This window comes from Macrotis lagotis, chromosome 1 (assembly GCF_037893015.1).
Source record: "Macrotis lagotis isolate mMagLag1 chromosome 1, bilby.v1.9.chrom.fasta, whole genome shotgun sequence".
NCBI lineage: Eukaryota > Metazoa > Chordata > Mammalia > Peramelemorphia > Peramelidae > Macrotis > Macrotis lagotis.
This window is the reverse complement of record NC_133658.1, coordinates 913105802-913130037: the sequence shown is the minus strand read 5'-3', so window position 1 is coordinate 913130037 and position 24236 is coordinate 913105802. Positions and strand designations below refer to the sequence as shown.

Below are 24236 nucleotides of genomic sequence, written 5' to 3'. Positions count from 1 at the left end.
TAAATTTGACTCAAGGCTTCATTTATATATATATATATATATATATATATATATATATATATATATATATATACATACATATATTTGAGAAATGAAGCCTTTATCAGATAAACTTGCTTCAAAAATCTTTCCAGTTAGTATTGCTAACTGTATTTCCTTCCATTCTATTTCCCCACCTTTTTATTCCAGGTTCTCTCCTTTCACTGTTTCCCTCCTCAAAGAAAAAGTGTTTTGCTTCTGATTATACCTCCCCCAGTGTGTCTTCCTTTCTATAATACTCACCCCTCCCTTCTCTTAACCCCTTCCCCTCCTACTTTCCAGTAGGGAAACAAAGACTTCTATACCCAATTGTGTATGTTATTCCCTTTTTGAGGCAATTTCAATCAAATTAAGGGTTTAAGCATTCCCCTCCATCTCCACTCTCTTCCACTCCATTGAAAAAGCTTTTTCTTGCCTTTTATGTGAGATAATTTATCCCTTTCTACCTCTCCCTTTTCTTTTTTAAATTTTTTTTTAGATTTCCCTGCTAGAAATATGAAAGTATTTCCACAAAGGATACCTAAGTAGGCATGAATTGAACATAGAGCAGATTAAGGGAATTGCTTTCTATGTCTGAAGGAATGGAAGCTATGGATATCTAAGCAATCTTGGCTATTTCAAAAGTGTTTCTTCAGTGGGAGGAAAGATCACATTACTCAAGACTGTTTTAAGAGAAATGGGGATATTAGAAATCAAAAAAGGAATGTTTTTATAAGGGTTTCCTAAAGAACTATTATGTAGGGAAAAGGAGAGAAAAGGGCTATGGATCTTACAGATTTTCTTTTAAGTTGAATAATCTTTTTATTGATAAATTATCCCAACAGAAATTAAACAACTGCTAACTGAATAACTGAAGCTCAGTATGGAAAAATAAATTTTGTTTTAGCTCAGAAGCTTCCTGGAAGGTAATTTTAGCCTAAAAGGCAGGAATTTTTTCCCCAAAATCCTTGTAGATATGACATTTAAAATGTTCAAGAGACATAAATTCTTGGTAATTTAGTCTTTTTATTAATAGTTCCAGCAAGCTTATTAACAAAGGAAAGATCATTTGACTGTCTCTCTTTTAAAATCATGGCAGCCGGTTCACAGCTTCTATACCCATAAGTGTTTTTCTGAGTGGCAATCAGTGCTGATTAGTGACAATTACTGAGATGAATGTAACAATGATGGGCTGAATATCAGCCCCCAGCCTTGTGCAATCTATTCACAGAATTTATCCCCATTCAAACCTGAGTAGAGCAGAATGGCTATCCCACCAAGGTGGAGTCTGAATCCAATCTCATTATCAGTAATGTCCTTGATTCGGTTGGGAAGGGGGATTTGGACAAGTCAGGAACCTTGATCACCTCCCGTCCAGGACCATCTCCAATCATTCTGATTCTTATCTGGCCATTGGACCCAGATGACTCTGGAGAAGAAAGTGCAGATGACTGAACACAGCCCCCTCCCTCAAATCCAATTACGATGCCATAACAAGCATCATCTCCCTAATATAATGGTCTTTTTTGAGACTGAAGGCCAAACATCATCAATAGTAAAGAGCAAACAAGCAGGTGAACCACTGAACCTTGAACACTTAATTTTCTATCTTTCTTAAAAGTAGTTTATGATGTATAATTGAGAGTAGTTCTAGATTCATATATATAAAGGATATCATATTTCTTGCCTTCTCATTGATTGGGAAAAGGGGTGGAGAAGGGAAGAGATTTTAAAATTAAAAATTAAAATTTAAATAAAAAAAGGTTCAGAATCTCTTTCATAAGGAAATTAGATCTTGAAAGGTTATTCTAGAAAGTTTTGTTGTTTGGTCATGTCCAACTGTTCATGACCCCATTTGGGATTGTTTTGGCAAAGTTATTGTTGTGATTTGTCATTCCCTTCCCCAGCTAATTTTACAGATGAAGAACTGAGAGAGACAGGATTAAGTGATTTGGTAAAGAATACAGTGTCAGAGTCCGAGCTTAGATTTGAATTCATGAAAATAAGTCTTCCTGATCCCAAGTCCATTACTCTTCTCTAGGGTGCCACCTAGCTCCCTTCTAGAAAGCATATAGTTAGAAAGAATAACAGAATCTTAAGAGTAGCATATAGCCTAGGATACTAAGCTAGTCATTTTGGATATCACCACTGGCTACATCATCTGACAGTTGAAAGGGAATTTCTCATTATTTTCAACAATAAACTACCAGGACATTAGTCAATTTAATTCAATCAACATTTATTAAAAGCTTATGTGAAAGACATTATGCTAGAAATTGAGGATCAGAAATAGAAACAAAACTGTTTCTGGAAGATTTCGTGTACAAATACAAGGGAATACAAAACAGACAATTTCAAGAGTAGAAAGCTATAATAATGAAAGACGATCAAAGGTGTGGCACCTGAGCCCTGCCTTGAAAGACTATAGGAGAGGAGCTCATACAAAGACAGAGGAGAAATGGAATGTTATATTTAGGGAAATACGTATGGAGCCAAAGTAGAGTAGAATCAGAGAAACTCCAAGAATCACAGAAATATGTGGTTTATGAGTCAGAGGAGGAAGACTAGGAAGTCCACAGACCCGATTAGCTAAGAAACGCAAGGTGATGAATTTAAAAAAAAACTCTATAAAGGTAATAGATGAGTTTCTATCACAAAAGATAGTATCCATATTGATTATATTAGATATCCCTAAATATGGCTATTTGTGCACCATAGCTTATAAGGGTAGGAATTATCATTTAAAAAATTACATTTTCTCCAATGCTTACAGTGGTACTCTGATCAATCCTTGATAAATGTGTTTTGAAGTGATTTTAAAATCCCTGTACCCAAAGAGAATCATTTCTCAGTTTCTCAAAAAGTGGCCTCTAAACTTTTTTAACTATTCAACCTTATCTATAAAAATATTTTTGAGCAAGTATCCCCCGGAATATGTACATTTATAAAACAAATACTATTGTACTAATAATTATATACATAATAAAATAGACATAAAAATAAATTGAGTCACCTAAATAAGAAATAAGTAATTTTAAATAATTTGCTAATAGTGCAAAAACATCTTTTACCCTCTTAATCATATTTATGTGAGAAAAATATAATCGAATATATTTCATTATTTTTCAAAAACTTGATTTCACACTTTGATATTTAAAGGTCCAGTTCAAATGTTCAAGTTTCAGTTCCAGTTCAAGCCGCTATTTTAACATCTTGCTTTAATAGTCATCATAGTTTAAATGGAAAAAATTCAGACTATAATTAAAAGAAACCAACAAAATATTTCAAAAAGCAACAGGGATGATTAGGTGAAAATAAAGTTTTATGCTCCATCCCATTACCTTCATGCTTTCTTCCCTAATCCCATAACAATAACAAAACCACCTTGCTACTCAAGAGAAAAAAATTCTCCAGTTCCTGGCAGTGCCACCTCCTATAGAGCCATTTTGGGGCTTCTCACTTTTTGTACTCTACCTCTAGATGCCCTCTACCAAATTATTTTGTGTTAATTTTGTATGTTTTATGTCCATATATGATTTTCCCCCTAGCAAAATGTAAACTCCCTGATGATGCTCTTTGTTGCTATTGGTGCTAATATTTCTTTCCCTTAAATTCTTAGACTTTTGTCCCATATATATGTATATGTCTACACACATACATTTTTGTGAATATGTTTGTATGTATGTGTATATTGTGTGTGTGTGTGTGTGTGTGTGTGTGTGTGTGTGTGTGTGTATGAAGAGTTTGGGAAAGAACTCACAAACCTGGCACAGAAGTAGAATGAAAGTCTTCAATTATCAAGGTATGTGTTACAACTCTCTCAACTGAAAGGAAAGCAGCTATAGCTCCATGATTTTCCTTGATATTAATTTGATGCTTCATAAGATAAAGGATACAAAAAGAATCAAATCTATTCTGTATCTGGGTTTCAATAATAGAGGGGAACTTATTTCAGGGTTAGAAATACTGGGAGTCCTGAGGAGTGATATTTCCATCCTAGAGAAGAGGAAATCCAGGCACAGTGGATAGAGTGTAACATGCACCCTAGATTTGGGGAAAGAAGATGTCAAAGGATTCAAAGGAAAGACAGGCTTTCATGGAGTAAAATTTATCAAGGGAAGTCAAACTAGGAAGAATGGAAAATGCTCCATAATGAAATTCTGATGCCACAAAGGGAGACAACTCTAGTGAGGATGGAAGAAGGGAGCAGTCTAAAAAGACCCTCCTTGGTGAGGTTTTCAACCAATCTGATAGAAGAGACTGCCATAAATATAGTTTAACAATATTTTAGCAAAAATTTTGATAAAGTATTTAACACTATTCTTGTGGAAAAGATGGAGTGATATCAATTTCACAATAATATAAATAGAAGGATTCAGAACTGGCTGAGTAGTGTGAATCTAGATAATCTTAAACTAAAAATGAAAATAAAAAGTTAGATTATAGATGAAGTTTTATCCTTTAGGATCTTACCAAAAAACCTGTGGGTAGATGACATCATGTCAACTAAGAACTTAATGAAGGAAAAGTATTTCTAGAAGGCATATAGTCATAAAAATTAGGTGGCCAACCAATCAGATTATACATGAATATATAAAGGTATCACTATGTTCTGATTCTCTAATCTCTCCATAAGGTTTGTTCTATGTTAGAATTGACAAAGATCCAATGAGCAACAGGACCACTGTCTCTTATTCTAACTTGTTATTTTATGTTGTTATCAGATATAATATAAAAATATTGGGATTTCTCTCTTTCCAAAATGTCATAAGTATAAGAATTTATTTAAGTCTCTTTCAGAAATAACCAGACCAGCTTCTTGCATTCTCAGGATAGTCTTTATCTAGTTTTTGATGTAAGCTATGAAAACCAAATTTGCAGATGAAGTTAGAGGGGGACAAGGCTGTTTCACACAGAGTCTGCCTTCCGATTAATAGCTGAAGAGACACAAACCTTGAGGAGGGCAGAGGTTAACATTCACTTATAAAGGCTGGGAGACTAACTTTTGGTTAGAAATATAGGATTAAAGACACTTAGCTTTGACAATAGCTAATTTGAAAGTGTGGCAGTTAATTGTCTAATATCAAAAAGGAGGTCTCCAGTGGAGAACTACAAGGATCTGTTGTCCTTTTAACATTTTTGTTGATGACTTGGCCAAAGGCAATTCATTAAATTTGCAGATGACAAAATGAGAAGGACCTAAAAGACTCTTAACAGGTCAAAGCATTGGGATGAATCTAAAAAGAAGAAAAAAAAAAGCAAATAGGAATAAATATAAAACCTTTCACTGAGATTAAAAAAAATATTAACTTCACATGTATTTACAATATAAGGAAGGTATGGTTAGAAATTCCTTGTTATAAAAAAAGATCTGGATTCTGGGTGAAAGTTCAGTCTAACTCAGTAGTAAAATGTGGCTGCAGTAAGAAGTATATATTTCATTAGACTGCAGTAAGAAGAATATGACTTACAGGAATAGGAAAATATTCATCCCACTGTATTTTGCCTTCATAAGACTGCATATGGCATATTGTATTCAGTCCTTGGCATTGTGGTTAAGGACATTAGCTGACTGGACAGAGTCCAAAGAAAAGCAAGTAAGTAGTATGATGAAGAGACCTCTGGGTCCAAGTCAGTTGAAGGCATTGAATAAATTTGGGCATGTTTCATCTGTAGAAGAGAAGGGAAGAGGCCAATTATTGTGTTTAAGTCTTCGATAAGCAAAAGCAGAAGTAGGGACACTGGATGGAAACTGCATAGAGGCAAATTTAAACTCATAACTTAGAAAAACTTCCTAACAATTAGAGCTATCTAAAAGGAGAGTAGAATACCTAACAAGATGGCAGATATTCCCTCCTTGGAAGTAGAGTCAGAGAATGGGTAACTACTTTGTCAGGTATGTCAAAGTGGGATTTTCTTTAATATCTGGGTTGAAGTAGAAAGAGACTGAAGTACCTAAAATTTTCAAAATGATGTGATTATGTAAAGGATTTCCCACATTTATGACATTCAAATGGTTTCTTTGATCTAGCACAAATTCTCTTAGATTCAGTAAGTTGGGGGCAACTGGGTGACCCAGTGGATAAAACACCTGCCCTGGAGTCAGGTGGACCCAAGCTCAAATACAGCCTCAAACACTTAACAATTGCCTAGCTGTGTGACCTTGGGCAAGTCACTTAACCCCATTGCCTTAAATAAATAAAAAACTTTTTAAAAAAAGATTCAGTAAGTTGTATAGGACAGATAAAGGATTCTCTCCATCTATTATTCAGTAGTATGAATTCTTTGAGGCATCATATCATAATAATTATAGCTAAAGGCTTTCCCTAGCTCATTGCCTTAAATGCATTTCTTTACCCCAGTATCAATTAACTCTCTTTATGTTCAAAAAGATGTCTACTTTATGAAAGAAAATGTCATTATGGCATTTGAAATTTCTCTCCCCCATTTGAACTCTCTTGTGCTCACTGTTTTCCACTCTGAAAGCATATTAAAAATTAGTTGACTGAATTCCCAATGTAAAATAAAAATTTGTAACTTCAAAGGTTTTTGCATTGATTGCATATATTTAAAGATTGCTGTAATATAAACATTCACATTCAGAGAGCTATGCTAGATAAGATTTCCTATATTTGTCACATTCAGAAGTTCTCTAAACAATATGGATTTTCTCATGTCTAGTAAGTTGAGAACTCTGCCTGAAGGATTTCCCACATTGATGACATTCAAAGGGTTTCTCTCCAGTATGAATTATCTGATGTACAATAAGATGGGAATTTTGCCTGAAGGCTTTTCCACATTGCTCGCATTCAAAAGGTTCCTTTGCTCCTGTATGAAGTCTCTTATGTTCAGTAAGCTGTCCCCTCCAGGTAAAAGATTCCCCACAATCATTACATTCAAAAAGTTTCTCTCCAGTAGGGATTATCTTATGTAGAGCTAAATGACTTCCCACAATCATTACATACAAAGGGTTTCTCTCCACTATGAATTTTCTGATGTACAGTGAGGTAAAAACCACAACTAAAGGCTTTCCCACATTTGTGACATTCAAAGGATTTTTCTCCAGTATGAATTCTCTTATGTGTGGTAAGCTGGCCACTATGGCTAAAGGCTTTCCCACATTCATGACATTCAAAAGGTTTCTCTCCTGTGTGTACTCTCTTATGTTCAGTAAGAGAACCACTCCAGCTAAAAAATTTCCCAACATTCAAGACATTTAAAGGGTTTTACTCCAGCATGCATTTTCTTATGTGCACTAAGCATCCAACTATGGCTGAAGGATTTTCCACATTCCAAACATAAAAAGGGTTTTTCTCCAGTATGAACTCTCTTATGTAGAGTAAGTTGCCCACCACGGCAGAAGGCTTTACCACATTCACTATATTCAAAGGGTTTTTCTCCAGTGTGAATTCTCTGGTGCTCAATAAGGGGGCTGCTCTGGCTAAAAAACTTGTGACATTGATTACATTCAAAGGGCTTCTCTCCAGTATGAATTTTTTGATGCACACTAAGATTAGAACTTTGGCTAAAAGCTTCCCCACATTGATTACATTCAAAGGGTTTCTCTCCGGTGTGAATTTTTTTTATGTGTACTTAACCTCCCACTATCAGTGAAAGATTTCCCACATTCATGACATTTAAAGAGTTTCTCTCCAGTATGGATTCTTTGATGCACAGTACAATGAGAACTGTGGTTGAAAGTTTTTCCACACTGATTACATTCAAAATACTTTTTTTCTTATGAATTCTCTTATGTTCAGTAAGTTGCTTGCTACTAGTGAAGCATCTGACATTCATGGCATCTGAAGGGTTTTGATCTAGTGTGAACTCTCTGATGGACAGTAAGGTAAGAACTTCCGCTAAATGCTTTTCCACATTGACTACATTCAAAGGGTTTCTTCCCAGTATGAATTCTTTTATGTGTACTAAGTTGCCCTCTCTGGCTGAAGTATTTCCCACATTCATGACATTCAAAGGGTCTCTCTCCAGTATGAATTCTCTTGTGAGAACTAAGCTGCTCACTGTGAATGAAGCATTTCCCACATTCGTGGCATTCAAAGAGTTTCTTTCCAGAATGAATTTTCTCATGTCGAGAAAGCTGAGAAATGTGACTGAAGGCTTTCCCTCATTGATTACATTCAAAAGGTTTCTCTCCAACATGAATGTTCTTGTGTTTAATAAGCTGCTCACTAAGGCTAAAGAATTTCCCACACTTGTGACATTCAAAGGGTTTCTCTCCAATATGAATTATCTGATGTAAAACTTTGCCTGAAGGCTTTCCCACATTGATTACATTCAAAAGGTTGTTCTCCAGCATGAATTCTCTTATGTATTGTTAGGTAGCTCTTCCATCTAAAGGATTTCCTGCATTGATTACATTCAAAGGGTTTCTCTCCTGTATGAACTCTTTGATGACTTCTAAGGGATTTTCTATTGGTGAAGAATTTCCCACACTCATTACATTTATATCCTTTTTCTTCACTATGCTCTTTATTAGAATGAATAAAGTCTGAAGGGTAATTTAATGACTTGCTGCATATATTACAATTACAGGGATTATTCTTGCAAAAGACTCTATCATGTTCACCTAGGGCTGAATATAGTTTTAAGTTCTTTTCATATATACCACACTCCCAAAGACCTTTTCTAGTATGAACTCCTTGTGGAAAAAGGACTGACCCCGGACTGGAACAACTTCTAAATGCAGTAGACTCAGTAGAAATTTCTCTGTGGAGAGGTGTCTCTTGACTGACTTGTCTGTCCTGATTACAATTCTTTTGCTCTGCTCTGACATCACATTCCCAGACTTCTCCCAATTTGTATTCCAAGAAGCCATTTGTCTTAACTCTTTCCTTAGATGACTTTTCTGGAGAAACAGAAGGATTTATGGTTGACTCTGCTGCTTCACATCTGGCCATATGACTATGGAACTCTGAAAGAAAAGAAAAAAATATCATTTGTAATATACTCTGTGTTGGGTGAAAGAATCTGATTTACAATTAAATCTTATTTCCTCTCCTAAAAAAAAAAAAGATCAATAATCTGGAAAGGACAGCATAAATATTCTATAGTGCAAGTTGATGCCCCAAATATATTAAGACTAAAAATAAAAAAATCCAAGCATCTCCTGGTTCTAAATTTAAGTAAATAGGACTAATTACATTCCAGGACACTTAAAATAGCTTTAAATGACAAAGAAATTTTGTTAACAAGTCTTAATAAAAATTATTAAATTTACAAAAATTTAATTCTGGAAACTACAGTTGATCACAAGGAATCATCTGTGATCTGTAATGATTGGAATCATGAAATCTGAAAAATTCTTAGTTCCTAAAAGATTGTATATTGCATGGATATTTCATATTATATGGAATATTTAAGAATTGAATGTGGGATATTTAAGAAATAAGAATTTTGCCTGGAATATTTAAGAAAGCCAGAACTTCAGAGAGCATGAGTCTGAGTTGAGTGTGTCTGGATTCCTAACACACCACAACAGATTAGAGTCTACTAAGATATTCTTTTAGATGGATGGAAAAATGGTATAAGATGAATTTATAGTCATTTGAAGTCCTTTATTCAGTCTTGATAAATGAAGATGGTTGGAGTTTTTATTGTTGTGCATCAGATCACTCTATTTGACCTCTTTAACATTTTAACAACTTCCACCACAAAAAGTTGACGACAATCTCAATGTAAATTAATCATACGTTGTGGTCAATAAAACCTTAGCAGCAGATCTATTGTTCGGCCCTAGAAAGGAATTATGTCTCTGTAAGCTCTACTAATGAAACCACATTTGGATTTATGAATCCAGGTTTAAAAACCACATTAAAAAGGGACATTAGCGGTAGCTAGGTGGTACAGTAGATAGAGTACCAGTCTTGAAGTCAGGAGGACCTGAGTTCAAATTTGACCTCAGATACTTAAATCCTTACTTAGCTGTGTGACTTTGGGCAAGTCATTCAATTCCATTGCCTTACAAAAACAAAAAGATAAAAAGGACATCTACAAACTATAGCCTCTTTACAGGAATTATACCAGTCAGTCAAAAAACATTTATTTAGTTCTTACTTAGTGCTAAGCATCATTAAGTATTGGGGAAATAAGGCAAAATATTCCTGTAAAGTAAGCTATATATATCCAGATGAGAATGTCCCTTAGCCACTGTTATAATTACTTAATTATGACCCTCAAAATTGATCTCATATATATCATCCTGGCTTTGTTCTATGACCTTATAAATGCCCTGCCCTGTGGGCAGATTTTGCGGATTAGTTGATTTACAGACTGGGATTTCTAGATTTGGGAGATTAATGAAAGGGAGGGTTTGGGTGTGGGCCTTCAGTCCCTGGGACCCCTGTAAGCTGCTACACAATAAAATGATGTGAATCTCCTCCCCTCGGCCTTCCAACATTTCTTTGATCTGTCTGAATCCAGGAACCTGAACTCAGGAGAAAAGTTCCTGATTTACAGTTCCCCAACTTATATTCTCCTAGGGAAGCTAATAAATAAACAGACAGATGGAAGGTTTGAAGATTACATTTGAAAGCAAAGAAAACAAATAGGGCAATATAACTTGATTTTAGAGTCCAGAGAGGAGAGAACATAAGAAGACTGGAAAGATGAGAAGGGGTCAGATTGGGAAGAGCTCCACATGCCAGAGGACTTTCTATTTGATCCTAGAAGTAATTGGAGGGAACCACTGGAATATATGGAGAGGGAGGTGACCCAATCAGATCTATGCTTTAGGAAGATCACCTTGGCAGTTGTGTGAAGGATGGATTTGTGGGGAGACACAGAAGGTAGGGAGGTCAATTAAAAGTTCATTACAATAGTCTCAAGTTGTTTCCTGAGGACCTAAACTAGAGTGGTGGCTATGAGTGGAGTAAAGGGGACATTTAGGAGAGATATTGAGGAAAGCTAGAGAGAAATAACAAATTTTACAAGAGACTAAACATTTAAGGTGAATGTATGGAGTGAAGGATGAAACTGAAAACCTAGGTGACTGGGAAGATGAACGCACACTCCACAGAAGAGGGAAAAAGGGATCTGGATAAATATATTGAGTTCTATTTTGGATATGTTGAGTTTGAGATGCCCAAGGGACATCCAGTTCAAAATGCCCAAGAAGAAGTTAATGATATGGGACTGAAGCTCAATAGATATGAATAAACTATATGAAATTTATCTGCATAGAAATGATCATTTAAATCCATTAGAACTGATGAGATCACCAAGTGAGAGAATATTTAGAGAAAAGAGGGTCCAAGACAGACCTCTGGATTATGCTCATGTTGAGCATAAGTGGCATGGAGGAAGAGACTGAGGAGCAGTCAGACAGAAAGGAAAAGAACCAAGAGAGAATTTCATGAAAATTCAGAGAGGAGAGAGTATTCAGGAAGAAAAGATGATCAGGAAGATTGAATGCTACAGAAAGGTCAAGAAAGCTGGGGACTGAAAGATGGAAGGAGTGCAATGGGGTCATCAGACCCCTTGTGATCCTGACACCGTTGGTGTTTAGTCATTTTTCAACTATGGCCAACTCTTCACAACCCCAATTTCGGGTTTTCTTTGGCAAGTTACTAGAAAGGTTTGCCTTTTCTCTAGCTCATTTAACAGATGAGGACACTGAGTCAAGCAGGATTGAGTCTTTCCACTGTGCCATTTATCTACTCCATTCCTGGACAACATATCTTGATGATTATAGTTCATGGTTATTTAAATTTCTTGGCAATCATTTTGCATCATTGTCTGATATTAATTGCTGCAGAGTTCACTCAAGACTCCACATCTTTTCTGTACCTTCCATAGCTTGTGTATATTAGGCTGACTTTTTAAAAAAAAAATGTTATTTATTTAAGGCAGTGGGGTTAAGTGACTTGTAATTATTAAATATCTGAGGCCAGATTGGAATTCAGGTCCTCCTGACTCCAGGACCAGTGCTTTATCCACTACACCACCTAGCTGCCTTAAGACTTTACCTTTAAATCAATTAAATTTCTTCTTCTTCTTCTCTTGACATTATTGTGGAATAGGATATAAGACCATCAGGAGATGTGGGTCATACTCAGATATCAAAACACCACAATATCTCAAAGTAGGAAAGGGATCTGGAGGCAAAAGAACACAGCAAAAAAAAAAAAAAATTGCAAGATTTCTCCCAGATCTGGGCGATAACCAAAAGAAAGAGAAAATATGACCAAAGACAAAAAAAAAAAGACAGCTGCGATCATCTAAGATTAACAGTTTTTGTATGAAAAAAATATCAATATATCCAGAATAAGAAAGGAAATTTTGAGTAGGGAAAAAACTATGACATATCTGCTATAAAATTTTTATAACTAAAGTTTATGGAAAATGACATAAATAGCAGTACAAAAGTCATTCCCCAATAGATGAATGACCAAAAATGTGCAGAAAGACTTCAGAAACAGAAAAACAAATGAATAACCAGACGGGGAAAAAATGGTAGAAGTCACTAAGAAGAGAAATTCAAATAAAACCAACTATAGGATTTCACCCCACAGATAAATAGTTCTATCTCATCAATGTAAGTATTCATTCCAAAAAAGATTAATAAGTTGGCAAAGAGTCTAGAGTCCATGGCATATAAGGGTTGGTTAAAAATCTGTACATGTTTACTCAGTGGTAAACTAATTCCTTTCAAGTATCTTAAGGGGTATTATATGGAGAAAGGGTTAGAGTTGCTCATTGAGCTCCAGAGAGAAGAATTAGAAATAAGATGTGGCATTGCAAAGAGACAGATTTGGGTTTTATGGCAGAAGAAACTCCTAACAATAAGAACTGTCCAGAAATGGAATGGGCTGCTGCAAAAGTGGTGAGTTATTCCTCCTTGAAGACCTTCAAGAAAGTTGGACAAAATCATATTCCAGTTGTATCTTCCTTTTGAAGCAGCCAAGATGGCACAGTAGATCAAGTGCTGAGTCTTGGGCTGATTCCTTAGTTGAATCTTTCCTAGTTTTGCCTTCTGGTACCAAACAGAAGAATTCTAATTTTTATTTCTACATGATTGTTTTCAAGAATTTTAATTTTAATTTTTTTTTTTATGTGTCTCCCCTGAAACTTCTCCACTTAATCCAAATGATCTTCATGTGGCATGAGCTCCTAATTGTTACTTTTGTTCTAACAAAATTGTGAATTCCTTAAGGTAACTAGATGGTGCCACTGGATAGAGCATCAGGAGTCTGTCCTCAGATACTTACAATCTGTGTGACCCTGGGTAAGCCATAGTACCTGTTTGCCTCAGTTTCCTCATCTGTAAAACAGGGGTAATAACTCCTACTTCACATGGATGTTGTGAGACTCGAATAAGATGATAATTGGAAAATACTTAGGACAGTGCATATGTACATAAAGAATATAACAAGCACTATTTAAATATTGGTTATTATTTTGTATATGTGTTGGATTAGGTGCCTAATGAGGTCCCATATGATTCACATTCTTAGACTTGTGAACCTTGTGATGCCTACCCTTCCTGAAGAACTCTCATTCAAGTGTTCACCTAAAAAAACCTGAAAAAACTTATATGAACTGATGCTGAGTGAACAAAAACAGAACCAGGAAAACACTGTACACATTAACAGCATCACTGTGTGATGATCAACTATGATAAGATTGTAACTCTTCTCAACAATAAAGTGATCAAAGACAATTCTAAAATTGTGATGGAAAGTGCCATCCACATCTAGAGAAAGAATTATGGAGTGGGAATGCAAATCAAAGCATGCTTTTTCATTTTTTCTTATTTAGGTTTTTTTGGTGGTTTTTCCCTTTTATTCTGATTCTTCTTTCACAACATGACTAATATGGAAATAAGATGAATAAGACTGTCCAAGTATGGGGTGGTTAGGTGGGAGAGTAGATACAGCACCGGCCCTGGAGTCAGGAGTACCTGAGTTCAAATCCGGCCTCAGACACTTAATAATGACCTAGCTGTGTGGCCTTGGGCAAGCCACTTAACCCCATTGCCTTGCAAAAAAAACTAAAAAAAAAACAAAAAAAAAACACTAAAAAACTAAAAAAAAAGATTGTCCAAGTATAACCTATATCAGATTGCTTTTAGTCTTGGGGAGAGAGAGGAGGGAAGAGAAAGGAGAGGGAGGAAATTTTACAAAAATGAATGTAGAGAGGCAGCTAGGTGGCACAGTGGATAAAGCACTGACCCTGGAGTCAGGAGGACCTGAGTTCAAATTTGACCTCAGACACTTAACAATTACCTAGCTGTGTGATCTTGGGCAAGTCACTTAACCCCATTGCCTTGCAAAAAACAAAAAACAAAAAAAAAATGAATGTAGAAAATTATCTTTATATATAAATGGGAAAAAAAATAAAATACTATTAAGATTTAAAATAAATAAATAAACTGTTTCCCACCTTCCCCCTCCCTCCAACCCTTGAAAAAAGAAAAGAATTACCATTTGGTTCAGAAAAGACAGAGGCCATTGAAATCAAGAAACCAATGAGAATTTTCTATCAAAAGCTAAAAGAAGACAAGAGTTTTACTGAAAAAGTTTGGAATTCAAAGAACACTGAAGTTATATGAAATAGAAATAAGGGGAGACTTGATAACCAGACAAAAAATTTAACATGAAGTGAGGTAAAGTCACACAATTATAAGAAATAAATATGTAACTAAAACAAACCATAACCTATTGATATAAAGAAGAAGAGAAGTTCATGGGAGAGAACTGTTAAACTCAACTTGATTTAATCTAGATAGCTCCCCAGAAAGATATTATGTTGATAAGAGCAAATATGCTTTATAGGAACTCAAGAACCCTGCATGAACCTGAGAAGAATACCAGCCTAGAAAAATGGGAAGGGGTGAAAACAGATATAGAACTTGTTTGCCTGAAATCTCATTTGTAAACAATATGGGAAAAGAAAACCATAAAGTTTATAAAAACCCAATAGCTAATTCCATCGACAAGTTTAGGTACATATGTAGAAAAATCAGTAAGTCACAAAAACTATAACTAAATTTTAATGAGGTAAGGGACATGGCTACTCATCAATCAGCTGTCATTATGAAACTTCCATCACTGCTCAGCTCTACCATAAGATACCACAGATACCTTCCATAGTCACTATTTCAACAACCATGCGTAATTGGTTTTTCCAGTATTCTAAGATTGTTTACCTTAGCCAGGGGGTCGGTCTTCAAGTGTGATTCTGTAATTCTTGGGACGTTCTCCTATGGTTAAGGCTGCAATAAACATCCAGAGGCCTTGCAAATGTATAAAATATCTAGATCCAAAAAAATCTGAATTCTAAAGGGCCATTTGTTCTTCACAAGTATAGGATGAGGAAAAGAAAGCTAATTAGAACACAGTTCATGTGGAAAAGATAGGGGAGTAGGAGAAAAGGATGGTGGACTGAAAAACTAAAATGAGTCAACACTGAACTATAATAAACAAAAAACAACACTATCCTACATAATTCATTGTAGATGATTCATAACCAGACATGACATTCTGAGTATAGGAAGCTAGTAGCCCCTCCCACTCTGCCCTAGTTAGACTACAAGTAAGGTAGGGAGCTACATTTGAAGAAAGGCATTGATAATACGTACAGAAATGGATAAACAGGATGGACAGGAATTAAAGGATTATGGCATATGAAGTTTTACTCAAGAAATTAGGGGTTTATTGCTCAAAAGAGTAAAGAATTAGGTGATATATGATGGCTCTCTTCAAATATTAAAAAGGCTGAGAGTGGAAGAGGGAATGGCATTGTTGAAAATATTCTGATATGCACTGAGGGAAAAAAATAGTATATTGAAGAATTAAAAAAATCAAAGGAAATATAAAGTTCACTAACAGGGAATAGAAAAATGTAACAGAATTCTATAATATAATTATTAAGGACAAATTGAAAATAAAAGAAATCTGGAAAGTGGAAAAAACATAAATGATAAATACTAATTATAATCATATGAAAAGGACTAGATAAAGAATCCTGATGGGGAGAGAGAGGAAGAGAAAATATAATGTTTTATGTCTTAAAATTATGTAATTGAAATATAGTTACCTAGTAAACCTGTTTGTTTGTATTGATGTTCAATGTTAAGTTTTATTAAAACAATTAATTTTTTAAATATATTAAATTTGTCCTATATGGTCTCAAGGGCAGAACCAAGAACCATCTAAGAAAACTGCAGACAGGAATATTTTAGCCTGACGCAATAAAGAACTTTCCAACAAACTGAACCAATCTGGCAGAATGATCGTAATGGATTTTCCTTTATCAAGTGCCTTCAGATGAAGATTGGACCACTACTTATGAGATACTATAAAACTGGACAGTTGTTCTCTGAAAACTGCTCCAACTTTACCATTTGGAAATGAGAGAGAGAGAAAAATGATCTATGTTGGGAGCCAGGGTCTCTAAGCTGTTTGACACAGTCATGGCAAGAAGACTCAAGGTGGTCACACTGCCTGATGGAACAGCATTTCCTTCTTCAATATATATAGGGATTCCATGCATACCAATATTTATAGGTCTATTATTGATTGCAATATTTACTCACCCTTAATAGTGGAATGACTATAAAGGGAGAGTTTCAGAAAAATTCCTTGAATAAAACAGATTGTAAACTCTATCCAAATTTAACAGGACTGCCTCTCCCTGAAGCATATAAAAGGCTTCAACATTATGAAAATCTGGAAAACCCAACACTGGGAATTCCAAGGAGACATCAGAATATATACTGGGAAAACAGATACAGGATGGTCAGATAGAATTCCAGGGAAATTAATAGTTTTGCCTCCCTTACTATACACAGGAATATATGAAAAAGATGGTGAGAAAATAGTATAGGTGACTTATGGGAAAGAATAAAAAAAGTCACAGAAACTGTGGTTCCTACCAACAAGGCCTAAAAGAAAAATTGGTTATTGTAAGAGTTAACGGATGGGTGGACAAGCATAAAGACCCTCACTATAGATTGTTAAGGGAGTGTATCGAAAAACATTACTTACACAGAAAATATAAAAAAACTTTCCATTAAAAGAACTGCTTAATTAATAACTTTAAATGAATTACCAATTATACAATGCAGTAATAAATAAAGTAACAGATAGGTTGAGGTCATCATGGTCTAAGTAGGGATAAAAAAATCAATTAACTATATGATTATTAATTAAACTTGTAATCACATGATTAAAACTTGTAACCACATGAATTATATGATTGAGGATGAAAATTGTACACTGTTGTAACCAAGGAAATAATTTTAGCTTGCTTGCTTGATGCATACATGATTCTGAGACTATAAAAATAAATCCAAGCAGCAGACAGTCAGTCAACCTGCTCCTGCCTTTACCCCTTTGTTGACTCAACTCATTTTGCTGACTTTATCCCTCCTGTCAGGTTCCAAGGACCCCGGCGGAGGCTGGACCCCTGCAGATCTAAATGGCAAAGGTTTTACACATGTAAGCTATAGTGCTTCACAAATCAAGGATGACTATAAAAAAAGTATCTTTACATAGTGGAATGAAGAGAATTGAGAGATCATTGTGCAAAAGTAACAACAATGTTGTAATGAGGATCAGTTGAGGGAAAACTTGGCTACTCTGTTCAATACAATGATCAGAGATAATTCCAAATGATTCATGATGAAAAATGCTAACCATCTTCAGAGAGAGAACACATAAATACAAATTATTGCTATCACTTTCTTTTCATGACTTTTTTATATTTTTGCATGTCACATGTATAATTAATTGATATTATTTTGCCTGCCTTCTTAGTGGGTGTGTGGAGGGGTGGAGAGAATTTGAAACTCAAAATTTTTATAAATATTAAAAATAAATAATAACTTTTAAAAAAGCATCTTTAACACAGTCAAGAGAGGCCACACTGCAGAATCTTAATCTGGGAAATAAAGAATTGGCAATAGAGAATGGTAATAAATTTGAAAGTAAATGAAACAACAAAGATTTTGGGGGAAGGTATATATGTGTGTGAGAGACACATACACAAATGCAAAAAAAAAGGGAAATTTGAAGAGACATGAATGAGGAAAATTCAAGGAGGAAGGCAGATAGAAGGTGGTCTAAGAGTAAAGACAGAAGAATGGGTAAGAGTAGAATCACAAACTTTCTTTCAGGTCTAGGCCTCACCCACAACAAGGAGAAGGGCTGTTAGTCCAGACAACTATGCCACCACTTAATAGCTTGAGGACTTTGTGGGGAGATTCACATCATCTCTCTGATCTTCAAGTTCCAAGTACATTATAAGATCCCAAACAATGGACTGGTATATGTGGTTTCCAGAGTAAATAAGGATATTATAGGAAGAAGCTCATAGGAGGACAGAGGCAAGGCTTCTCCATGTCCAGAAAGATTGTGATGAAGACTTCTGAAGAATGACTTTGAAGGACTCTTGGATCAGTGACACTGGCCTCCTGGTCGTTCCCCAAAGAAAACACTTCATCTCTTGAATGGAAAGTATTTTCTGTTGTCTCAAATGCCTAGCACATTCTCCTCCTCAACTTTTCTTCCTGACTTCCTTTGCGTCCCAATTAAAATCCCATCTTCACCAGGAAGCCTATTTCAACTCCCCTTAATTCTAGTGCCTTGGGGCAGCTAGGTAGTGTAGTGGAAAGAGCACCAGCCCTTGATTCAGGAGGCCCTGGGTTCAAATCTACCTCAGACTCTTAAAAATTACCTAGCTGTATGACCTTGGGCAAGTCACTTAATCCCATTGCCATAAATAAAAAAAAATCAATGCCTTTCCTCCATTAATTATTTTCTGTTTATCCTGTCTATGACTTGCTCTTTGTATATGTTTAAATTAGAGTGTGGGTTCTTTTTTAAGTATCTCTAGAGCTTATCATAGCATCTGGCACACAGTAGAAGCTTAATAAATATTGATTGGTTGATTGATGCAATCCCACAGGGACCACCCCCTGCCCAAATGAATAGTCCAACTCTGATCCCCAGCCTCCTGTTTCTCACTCACTCACCTGGACCAGTATCACTGCAATCTTCTGACTCCAAAAGCCATGGTGATTCTCCTCTTTCCAACTGGAAGATCACATCTAGTTTGGACTCTGGAAGCCCTGCTCATGGGGTAAGATGTGAAAAAGTCCTGTGGATGGTTTTCTCAACTTCTTCTGAGAGACCTTGGTTCAAATTCCACCAAACACTTCTTAGCTATGCGATTTCCTACAAATCACTTAATTTCTTCCAGTCTCAGTTTTCTCACTTGGAAAATAAGAATTTAAGTACCTGTAGAATTTACCCAAGAGGATGGCTATGAGAACAAAATGGGATCATAAACATATAGAACATTTTCCATACTCTAGAATTTCATCAGTGTCTGCTAGCATAACTATCATTACTTTTCCATATCAAGGAAAAGGTTCTAAGAAGGTCTAGCAGGCCACATAAATGTATTATATGAGAATTATATATGATATATATATATATATATATGAGAAAGAACCCTGATTGTATCATTTATGTACTTTAGCCTTGTAGCAAGACACTGCCTTTCTGTCTCCCCAGTCCCCATTCCAACCCATCTTAATTCTAGTACCTTCCTTCAGTAAATTATTTCCTATTTATCCTGTCTATGGCCTGTTTGTTCACAAGTCTTTAGTTGCTGCCTCCCCCATTAGACTGTAGACTCTTTGAGGGCAGGGTCTGTCTTTTACCTCTTTTTGTACCCCCCCCCCCCCAGCTCTTAGCCCAGCATCTGGTACACAGAAGGTGCTTAATAAATCCTTGCTGACTGACCAACCATGCCTGGAATCATGCCCTCCCCCCCTCGTCCTTACATCTTAGAAGCCTCAGCTTCCTCAGTTCAGTTCAAAGACTGCTTTTGCTAGGAGGCCTGGGTACCTTCCCACAGCAGTTGGGACCTTCTCTTCTAAGGTTATCTTTCACCTTCTCTCTAGGAGTATTCATAGACACATCTATGTATGATGTTGAGCCTCTTACAGGAGAAGCCTCGGGTGGGGGGGGGGTGTTGTGGCTTGCTTCCTTGGGGACCACAGGGGCAACCTCCCTCCCGGAGGCAAGCTGAGAATAAGGAGTCAAGGCACTACTGCCTTATGCCACCAGCTCAACTTTATTATTGCTTAGCTATTTACATATATACTGTTAGGTCTTCAGGGGTAGAACAAAGAATAATGAGGGAATTGGGGGTACAAGCAGTGTGTACATGCAGCATCTTGCATTACAGGATAGGGGAGTACATTAGGGAGGAGGTGATAAGGCACAGCTGTGTCTAGTGCCCTTGGTCTGTGGGGTGGAATGTCTAGCTCCCAAGGACTCCAGCACACCTTATCTCTCAGGGCGGCGTGCCAGCTCCTGAGACTGTCCAGGTGGCGGTTTGTTAGAATAGCCTGTGTTCCCACGGGGGGGGGGGGGGGGGGAGGGCAGGGGCAGGGACCATTGTGATCTTTATAAACTCAACCCTCAGTTGGAACAGAAGTTGTCCCCTAGCCATAATGTAATAAGTGCTCATTGATTATGTGTGACAGAGAGGAGGAGGTCTCCAGAGAAAATGTAATCACTGAACCCAATCTGAGAAAGAGATGGGGTTGGGGAGGAGAGGGAAGAAGCAGTTCTACAGGACCAGAATTATGGCCAGAACTTGAGGCTCAGCTCTTTACAAATGTGGTCTCCTTGGATCCTCACAACTCTGGGGGTCATCAGTATTATTCTCATTTTCAGTTTTCTGCCTTCATCATTTTGGGGAAAAACCTTGAAGATGGTGAAAGAGTAGGGAAGGGGAAGCCTGGGAGAGGACCATGAGGCAGCCAGTTTCTAGCAGAATGAACAGAAACAGAAGCAATCTCTTTCTTGATGCTTTTTTAGGGGATTCAGAAATCCATATCCCTGACTAGATGAAGCCAATTCTTAGATTCCACAGATCACAGAGTTAGTAGAGCATCCCAGAATCAAGATTCTAGAAATTGAGACACTGAAGATTGATGTATGTAAACCCACAGACCCATCTCCCCAAACCCTGGAAGTCAGGGCAGGGGAGGTAGAATTCTGAATTACAGAATTATCCTTACCCAGGGAGACCAGGTTCCTATAATTGTCCAACATCACTTCTTCATATAAGTCCCTCTGAGCAGGGTCCAGGTACCCCCACTCTTCCCAGGTGAAATCTACCACCACATCCTTGAAAATCAATGTTTCCTGAAACATCCAACACAATTCTATTCGGAAATGATCTCCTATAAAGATATCCTTGGGGAAAAGAGAAAGTAGGTCTGGTTGGGAAGGAAGCATTCTCACAACATTCAGGACACTCATCATCATTATTATTATTAATCAAATATATACTATGTGCCAAAAATCTGTTCTGGCTTGTATTTTTATTGAAGATAGTTTTATTTCATCATTCAGTGGCAAGAATACTATCTGGGTTACGACCAAAGAATAAAATTATGCATACCCTTTGACTCAGTAATACTACTAGAGGTCTGGATCCCAAAGAAGTAAAAAACCCACATGTGCAAATATATTTATAGCAGCACTTTTTGTAGTGGCAAAGAACTGGAAACTGAGAGGATGCTCATCAAATAATAATAATAATAATAATAATAATAATAATGATAATGTCCCTCATTTTCAAAGACCACCAGAAGATCAGGGAGGTGATATCATGACAAGCACATGAATTGGATTTGAGTGAGGGGGTGCTGTTCTAAGTCACCAACCTCACTTTTTCCTCCAGAGTGAACTGGGTCCAGTGACCAGATATGAATCAGGATGACTGGAGAGGCAATCAGGCTTAAGTGACTTGCCCAAGGTCGCACAGCAAATAAATGGCAAGTGTCTGAGGTTGGATTCGAATTCTGATCCTCCTTACACCAAGGCCAATGCTCTATCTATTCACTGCACCAACTAGCTGTCCCCTCATCAAATTGGGGAATAGCTGAACAAATTGTGGTATATGAGTGCAAAGGAAGACTATTGGCCTGTAAGAAATCATGAGGGACAGGACTTCAGAAAAGACTGGAAAGACTTTCATGACTTGATGCTGAGTGAAATGGGCAAAGTCAGAACATTCTACACACTAACAGCACATCGGGTGATGGGCAACCATGATGGACTTGTTCATTTGAGCAGTACAGTAATCAAAGACAATTCTAAAACATTTGTGATGGAACATACCAGCCACATCCACAGAAGGAAGTATGGAGTTTAAATGAAGGCCGAAGCTTATTATTTTTGATTTTTAAAAGTTATTTTGCATCTTGTTCATTTCTCTCTAATTTTTTCTTATTTTGATTTGATTCTTTCATAACATGATTAAAATGGGATATATATTTAACATATGTAAAACAAATTAGATTACTTTCTGTCAGGAAGCAGGATGGGGGAGAAGGAGAAGAGTGAAACCCAAAACCTTGTCGAACAATGATTGTTGAAAACTATCATTTCATGTAGTTGGAAAAAAATGAAAAAAGAAACAAAAAGAATATTCTTACATTCTGGATCCCAAGGCAAGTCATACTTTTTTACTCATGTGCTGTTAATTTTGTGTCTTGATAATCACCTCTAATAAAGCCATGTCTCCATCCAATCCAGACAGACTGACTCTATGAAGGAGGTACAACTAGAGGGAAGGCCACCCTTCTGCTGGAAACCCTAGGAAATTTCTGAAAAGGACCAAGAAAGGCCAATGATAAAAAACAACTGAAAAGAAATGGGAAGTCCTTCATCCAGTCAAAACTGGTCCTAGCAAACAGAAGCAGGCAGAGTTCTTATACAGCTCAAACCAAGAGAGGTGAGAAGATGGGTGGCGCCAGGGAAACCTGGGCAAAGGTGGGCAATGAATGGCCTAGGGTCAGCAGAGGCTGCTACTCAGGATATGGAGGGAACTGATAAACATATGGAATAAGGGAGAGGTGTCATCTGGCGAATGAAGAAAAGAAAATCAATCTACTAGATGGTTCCTATGCTCATTAAAGGGATGTGACAACCTGCACAGAAGACTGATAAAAAAAGAACCCACCCCAAACCCCTGCCCTCTGCTGTCCAGAGACCTGGCAGAACCAGACCCAGGGAGGCCTGGACATTTCCCAGACCTCTTTGTCACATAACACAGGGCCATCTCCAACCTGGGTCTTATGTCAATGCTGTAAACTCTGAGAGAGAGAGACAGAGAGAGAGAGACAGAGAGAGAGACAGAGACAGAGACAGAGACAAGAGACAGAAAGACAGGGACAGAAAGGGGCCAAGACTCAGCAGGAGAGAAAAGGAGAGAAGGACAGAAACAGAGGCCCAGTACTCTAGACTCTGCAATTTTGTAACCACAGAGATGATGGGAATGAGAGACAGAGAGAAAGGGAGACAGAGAAAGAAAGACAGAGAGAATGAATGGGATGGAGACACAGGAAGATGGAGAGGAAAAGAGAAAGAGGAACAAAGACTTGGTGCTTGAGACTCTGCAACTTGGTAACCACAGAGATGATGGGGAGGGGGGGGCAGGGAGAGAGAGAGAGAGAGAGAGAGAGAGAGAGAGAGAGAGAGAGAGAGAGAGCACGCCAGAAGCAGAGACACAGAGACAAAGAGAAAAGGACAGAGAAAGAGAGAGATCTAATCCTCTAGACTCTGCCACCTTGTAATCATGCAGATGATGGGGCTGAGAGAGACAGAGAGACAGAGCTAGAGACAGAGACACAGAGAGAGACAGATACAGAGACAGAGAAGCAGAGAGACAAAGATAAAGACAGACTGAGAGAATGAATAGGGTGGAGACACAGAAAGCTGGAGAGGAAAGGAGAAAAAGAGACAAAGAGAGACAGAGTGAAAGAGACAGAAATAGGGAAACAGAGCAAGAGGGAAACAGAGAAAGACAGAGGAAAAGAGATAGATGGAGAGACTGAATGGGGCCAAGACATAGAAAGATAGAGAAGAAAGGAGGAGAGACAGGTAGAGACACATAGACAGAGACTGAAATTCAGAGCTCTAGACTGCAGTGTTGTAATCATGGAGCTGATAGGGGTGAAGAGAGACACAGATAGGGACAGAACAAGAGACAGACAGACAGACTGAGAGACAGAACAGGACCAAGACATAGAAAGCTGGAGAAGAAAGGAGAGAGAGAGAGAGAGAGAGAGAGAGAGAGAGAGAGAGAGAGAGAGAGACACAGAGACACAGAGAGACACAGTCAAACCAATAGAGAGAGGGAGAGACAGAGACACAGAGACAGAGAAAGAG

The 24236-nt window shown here is 37.1% G+C and overlaps 1 pseudogene; it reads right to left on the bottom strand.

The window, feature by feature from the left end:
- Nucleotides 1-378: 378 nt before the first annotated feature.
- Nucleotides 379-22980, bottom strand: LOC141509796 (uncharacterized; annotated as a pseudogene).
- Between the last annotated feature and the right edge of the window lie 1256 nt (nt 22981-24236).